General features: G+C 38.2%; 2 non-coding genes across 2 annotated transcripts; both read left to right on the top strand.

Moving 5' to 3' along the window:
* Nucleotides 1-5,294: 5,294 nt before the first annotated feature.
* TRNAT-AGU (transfer RNA threonine (anticodon AGU)) lies at nt 5,295-5,367 on the top strand. Its single transcript has one exon. It is a non-coding gene; the product is annotated as a tRNA-Thr (tRNA).
* Nucleotides 5,368-6,745: 1,378 nt separating this feature from the next.
* On the top strand, nt 6,746-6,818 carry TRNAT-AGU (transfer RNA threonine (anticodon AGU)). Its single transcript has one exon. It is a non-coding gene; the product is annotated as a tRNA-Thr (tRNA).
* The last annotated feature ends 822 nt before the right edge of the window (nt 6,819-7,640 follow it).

Here is a 7,640-nt window from a genome sequence, read left to right as displayed (position 1 = left end):
AATAATACTAGTAATAATAATAATAATAATTAACATTGAAATGTATAATGAATAATGAAAAAAAAGTGTATTCCAAATAATGATGAAGTTTGATACGTTTTCTGATTGTTAGATTAGCCTAATATACAGTATTTTGTTTTCTGAAGATCAAAGAGTGTTTAGTTGGGGGGGGGGTCCATATCGTAAAAACGACGTAAGGATAATAAGTGTATGAATATCAGGGAAATACCTGATATCCCACAATTATCTAGATTTTTGGTTGAATCTTGTTGTGAAATTAATACCATTCGTCCTCTGTGCTTATTGAGTTGGTATTTGCCGATGAGTTTGCATCATGTCAACTCGAAATGCATAATTACTACGAGATGGATGATGAATATAATGATAAAAAAAATAGTGAATTAATGAAGATAGAATGCAAACTATTAAAATCATATGAGCGAATTTGTTCGAAAGGGAGCATTATAATAAACAATTTAGCTAAAAGTTGGTTTTGACGCTTTTATTGAAATAACATGGAAATGAGTCGCCGTGGTATGTATAAAGACATGAATAAGTGAAGAATCGGCATTGCACATTCAACTTACTTGATTAATAAAATATTCAAGTAATATACGGTTCCTTGATATACATTATGAGACAGGATTCATAGGAAGCTGTTAACCTAGTTAAATGATACGTATAAAGCATCAATGTAGGCCCAGGGCATCATACAATCAGTGATAATGTATTTATATATTTGTGTATGTGTGTGTATACATACATACATACATACATATATATATATATATATATATATATATATATATATATATATATTATATATATATATATATGTATATATATATACATATATATATATATATATATATATATATATATATATATATATATGTATGTATGTATGTATGTATGTGTACACACACACACACAAACATATATACGCCAACACTATATAAACTGGTGAACCGTGGAGGCACCTGGCGAGCATGACAACGAGGCAGTCGTGCGCCTTTCTTCACAGAATCTTATTTGACTTACAGGTCATGCATTAAGTTCTGTTTGCTGACGTCAGATTGCATCACTGATCTTCGCTCCCTTGTTCTACGTACACATTTAAACTTCATTCTGCAAATGTAGGAGTATATTAGTAACCAGTATTTTGAACTTTATGATTTCAATAATGAATGTCTTAGATTGGACAATTAAAAGGGCAAAATTTTGGTAATGTTGCAGTAAAGTTTATGTTCATGAGTTCAATCATATCTGAGGCTTAAGTTTCTTGAAGATGGTTATGGGATTTTAAGTCTAAAGATATTTATTAATATTCAACTGGAATTCTTCCCTGTAGTATCTTGATATTTGCACGTGTCCCCTTAACCCCAACCAAGAAGAAGAATAAGGACACCAATAAGATTCTTATCCTTAACTCTTTATTGTCACATCGGAATGTTAACTAGCTGGCAGGGGTTAGCAAGCAAGCATCCAGCCCATCATCTAAGGGTTCTTATTTTATCGTTTGTGCTCATTTCTCCACATGAAATGGATCGGATTTAGAACAAGACATAAAAGAAACATAGAGCGGATTTAAGTCATGATAACTTCGTTAGTAGTTGTCGTATATGATGTAGGGTGTTAATATCACATAGATGAAACAAAAGAGTTGCACAAACATGAAACGGAAGGCCGAGGGAGTGCCAATGCTGAGTTGAGGCATTAGTGGTCCCTGTTCCAGGTGTGGAGAGCGCCATCTTGGCTTGGCGCTGTACTGACGGTGTTACAGGGAGACTATCTGTTGATCATAAAGAAGGAACAGAAATATAAAACATTTTTTTGAAACCGTAATATTGTCCGTTACGAATGGCACGCTGGAGCGGGAAGGGGTTCATGAACACTAGGGAACCCAAAGGAAAAAGATACAGGCATCGACTAACAACTACCGAAAACTTGTGCTCTTCCTATATGTTCTAGTGTGTTCATTTCTTTTTTACGATACTCATTCTTACCTTTATTTTGGGAGGAGTTGAAATTAAACAAACTAGATCCTTTTTCTGGTGATACTGAAATGTTGCAATGACCTGCTGAGTCAAGTGGTGATACCCACACCCCATTATCGTTACTTAAATAATGGTGATTTAGTCTATATCCATGCACATCTATTCCCTCAGAAAAAATAAGTATTGTTTTCCTGACAATTTCAATTTTTTCGTTTATATTTTCCCCTCTTCGTGCCCATAGTGAGAAAACTATATTGCATTCCCCAAACAAATGTTCACAAGATAGGCCTTTAAAACTCTCGTCTTATTGCAATCATTATTCATCACGGTAGATGAAAACTACAAAACTGCATATTAAAACATAAATCGAACCAATATACCATGAAATTGCTTATCGATTTGGTTGTTGCACTTCTTGAGCACATACCTTATTAATCCAGTAAGAAAGTAAAGCCATAGACCGTCTTACATACATGCAAGACCCTGCATCTTCCTTGCAATTGTGGTTTCACTGATACCAGAATTAATACCTGACTTTCTTCAAGCCAATGCAGTTGAATTATTCATCGGGCGTCGTGAATATTTTCCAGACTGTTAGTTTCATTGACAATTGATTCAGTTTATTTGAATATGTCGTGCAGTACGGACGCGCTATATCGTTTCGTGCATGAGATAGCATGGACGAGCTACACGGACCTTGGGATACGGGTTTATGTGCGTGTGCACGCGCGCGCAGACACACGTGTGTGTGTGTGTGTGTGTGTTTGTGTATATATATATTTATATATATATATGTATGTATGTATGTATATGTATACATACATATATACATACATATATATAGCATTTGATGTAGTGAAAAGTTTTATTATGTATTCCGCATGTTTTCTCGAGGCAAATAGCTACAAGACTGATGGTCCCATAAACTTCAAAGAGTGATTAGTGAACCCGCATGGAATCGTAAGAGTCCATGCCCAAAACGGAGAACGGTCTGACCGAGTGGAGGCAACAGACTAGGAAACACAATTTTATGTAGAGTAGATATTCCGAATTCTTTGCAGTTGCAGTGTTACGACTTCAGTCTGCTGTCAGAAGACATGATGAAGGAGGATGGTTATCTCCCATACGAAGTTAAGCGTATTGACACTTCTAAGGATAGACGATTAAAACAAGACACTAGTGAGAAAGAGGGGACACAAATGTGATGTCTTGAGTGAATGTTCTGAGTAATACGGACACTTCTATAAAATCTCTTGCCTCAACTTTTTGGAAAATCATGGATCCTAAGAACTAAAATCGAAGGCGTAGTCAACCTTGCCACACCACACTGTCCGTTCTAGGGACTTCTTATGACATTGACATACCTGCAAAAAAATAAGAGAAGAAAAAAGTAAGGGACCAGCCGTCTTTGACATCAGCAGCATCCAGAGATTCTTAGGAACCAAACCATAATGTAAAAGTGCTGGAAGACGTGAGTGGAAAAGGTTCACCGTTAAGCCATAGCCATGTAGGCATCCATCCCCTACTTCATACTGGTAAAAGAAGTTACCAACTCCGACCTTCAGTTATTCAAGAAAGAAAGAAAAAAAGGTGTGGAATAATATATGCAGAAATACCTCGAATCAAGCTGAGGAAGCCCAGATGACAGTAAATGTAGAAGAGTGGTCGGTGTTTGTGGATAAAAGAAACTCGAGTATGACGTCATGTTTCAGAACTACTAATTAACAAACAAAATGCCACCGACCACAATCTCCTCCTCACCTGTTAGCATCCCTCCAGGCAAGTCTGAAAAGACCGTGACAGCTGGAGCAGAGAATGGGGTTGCAAGAACCTATACCCCTAGCAACATGGGAAGAACAAAGGGGTATCCAGCTTTCATAACCGTCGCTTACACATGCATGGTAGAAAATGGGAAGGGCAGTGGTACTGTGTGTGTGTGTGTGTGTGTGTGTGTGTGTGTGTGTGTGTGTGTGTGTGTGTGTGTGTGTGTGTGTGTGTGTGTGTGTGTGTGTGTGCACGCGCGCGCGCTTATCTATACAAATATAAAACACATATGTTATAAGTATTCTCGATGACCATGATTTATTATTGAAAGTTGCACATAACCGTATCAGATATATAATCAGCCAACAGGAGTAACAATTCAAAAAGCCTCCAATAAAATCATATCCTTGCCCTCCTTTCCTCGTCTGCCCAAAACGGAGGAAAAAAATCAAAGACGATCTTCCTTAAAGGCGCTAGTCCCATACCCTTTCATACTTCCGTGTCCTTCCCATCGCTCCGTCGCGGAATTATTTCCATGTGTGTTTAATATCATCTGTTTTTCTTTCATTCTTTCTTCTTTTAGTTCCCCATCAAGCCGCCAGGGATAAGTGGGACTCGAAACATGGGTTTGGAGGAGGGTGGACGCTTCTCCTTGTGCTATTTCAGTGCTTCTCTGACTCACTCAGTATTTTTACCTGGTCACGTGCCTCGCTCTCTTACTGTCTGTTCATTGCTCTCTCTCTCTCTCTCTCTCTCTCTCTCTCTCTCTCTCTCTCTCTCTCTCTCTCTCTCTCTCTCTCTCTCTCTCTCTCTCTCTCTCTCTCTCTCACACACACACACACACACACACACACACACACACACTTTCGCTTATAAGTATTTCTCTCTCTATCTCTCACTCATATGACCGTCTGCCTTCATTTCGGAATTGGTTTTATACTTCATCGTTTGCGATATTTCCAATGAATATCAATCGCATCATTAACCGTATTGATGTCGTGTGTAGAATGAGTTATCAGTGGCGAAGCATTGTATTTTATATCTTATATAAGCGTACTTGCACACACACACACACACACACACACACACACACACACACACACACACACACACACACACACACACACACACACACACACACACACACACACACACACACACATATGTAAAAGAGAGAGAGAGAGAGAGAGAGAGAGAGAGAGAGAGAGAGAGAGAGAGAGAGAGAGAGAGAGAGAGAGAGAGAGAGAGAGAGAGAGAGAGAGAGAGAGAGAGAGAGAGAGAGAGAGAAGCAGATTAGTGTATCCGTTAGTGTCTTCGTTCTAATAAGCCATGTCCATTAATCGGAAATAAGATAAGACAATGAAGAAACCCGAAACAAAATTGGCCTGTGTTCAGGTGTGTAAGTTTTCATCCGTATTAGGACAGGAATTCGTAATTCCAAGTAATGTTCTTTGCAATAACTATATGCCAAAAATTCAACCCGATGCTGTTGGTTAATGTGTGATTAATTAGCACCATCTAATAAGTATCTGTGCCTTCATAGCTCAGTGGCTAGAGCGCTGGTCTAGTAAACCAGAGGCCGGGAGTTCGATCCTCCCTGAAGGCATGTGTGGAACCCATATTATATGTATAAAAAGAAATATCAACAAAATGTTCATAAACAGCTATTTTCTTCCGGCTATGACGGAAAAATAAAACCAATTGATTGCTTGCTAAACCGATCACGGAACAGTAACTGGATATGGATTTAATTTCAAATACCTTGGTAAGTATTAAGTATCTGCAGGAGATCAAAAGAAACTCGTATTTCTCTACCAGACATGAAAGGACCCACACTCAGACCTCAAGACTCAAGAACGATGAATCATCTACGCGGCGATGGGTATGCCATGGCTGTAATCAGTGTTTTGCGGTTCTGATTTTGCTATTGGTCTCATATCTGATTGATCTATCTCCCTGAGTAATTCAGTGACCATCGACTAGTCCTCTCAGTCACCTGTAGCGATGACTACAGTTTCTAATAAGTACTGGAAATTCAGATAATGATTCGGTGGATAAGTTAAAATAGACGTCTAAGAGATTCTTGCATATGAATCGTACCGGCTGAGCTTCCCCTCTCTGGCTGTAGCGCAGTATATCACGTAGTTATATATCGCCACCGCTTCGTTCATTTCCATTGTAATGATGGGAAAAGGATGGTGAGTAATTTCGGTGAACAAATATTGTGGCAAGTGTGGTGGACACTTGTCCTGTACCTTTTTGCGAGTGTTCTCAACTATCAGGAACTTTTTTTTTTATATCGAAGATAACTTGCATGTACTATAGCCCTCCTTACTTTTATAAAACGCAACATACCGCAGTTCCTTATACCAGGGGCAACGCTATACACACCGCTCCTTCGCGGTACATCATCACCTATCGACGCGCACTGCAATTCAACGTGATGTATTGCATAGCGCTGTCAGGCTACATAACAGTCGCTTGAATTACAGCGTTATAAATTTTCGTGCCACACTACTGAAATAAATCTTGTCTAACTATCGGGCCATTATGACTTGCCGTCATTTGATCAGCCAGAAAGCTATCGCGTAGATAAAACAATGATTGCATGGCTATTCATTACGGTTTCCAACGAGTTCACAGCTTCCAGGGCTACATGAAAGTTTCATGACTATATGGATACCAGGAAAAAATATCTATAAATAGGCTTATTATGTAGTTTCACTGAATAATAACTAGCATAATATCAAATAAGTCATTATAACTTCAAATATTTGACAATATATTTTAATATAGTATTTGATCAAGTCTTCATACATTTACCTTCTCTATTCAGTGTTTCATTAATATAGGTATTGGTCGACAGTGCCATTGGGTGAGATCAACAAAACGTCCTTACAAAAAATAAACATGTAGAAAATAAGAAGGGATTAAGGGTTTCCACGTGAGTTTAAGTTTGTATAAAGTTTCCCTATTGCTTAAGTGCCTTCATAGCTCAGTGGCTAGAGCGCTGGTCTAGTAAACCAGAGGCCGGGAGTTCGATCCTCCCTGAAGGCAAGGAGTTCGAAAATTTTGACAGACGACGAAGTCCTTCATTTGCGAGTTTATGATGTTAAAGGGTTCTGATGTGTCTTGGACATGTCACTTCCGTTGGTCTTCCGCGGTCACGCAACATATACCCTCGAGCGTGGCTGAATCTTGGGTTGTTGTGACCCTAGATTTCTGCGTTTTATCAATTAATTTATACTATCGGAAACTTTTTTTTTTATATCGAAGATAATTTACATGTAATACAGTGCTGCTAACTTTTATAAAATGCAACATATCACAGTTCCTTATAGCAGGGGCAACGCTATACACACACCGCTCCTTCGCGACATTTTCCTAGAAGAGATAGAATTACATTAGCACTTTCCCTACTTTTAGCAGTCGGTGAGTGGCGGATACGGAGACAAACGCTATCAGCCATGTTAGAATCCAGAGGTTGGAAATCGCCCAGCTTTAAATTACTGATTTGGTGCTACACTATACATTATCTGGATATCATAAGCATGCAGGGAAATTCAAAATTCAAACACAAGCTGATAATTTTTTTTGCATACCTTTTAATGTGTATCGATTTTTTATAACGATAATTGATACGTGTAGTAATCATAGTTTCATAGGTCGTATAAGATTTATTTTTAAAAAAATATACTAGTCTTTATAAATTGTGTTCAAGCTATTACAGAAGGACAAACTCTACGTCAAAAAACGTAGGTTAAACGATTCCCGGAAAAAGATCAAATCTTAATTTGAACTAAAGTCTTCCATATCCACAATGTCGATTCAAAAAGTGCAAATCAATATACGTATCAGTCACTGCAAGAAAGCTATAAC

This window comes from Penaeus japonicus, unplaced genomic scaffold (genome assembly GCF_977035675.1).
Source record: "Penaeus japonicus unplaced genomic scaffold, GWHDUDI00000001_assembly GWHDUDI00000022, whole genome shotgun sequence".
NCBI classification, from domain to species: Eukaryota; Metazoa; Arthropoda; class Malacostraca; order Decapoda; family Penaeidae; genus Penaeus; species Penaeus japonicus.
The sequence above is the reverse complement of the archived record's forward strand: the minus strand, read 5'-3'. Positions and strand labels throughout refer to the sequence as shown.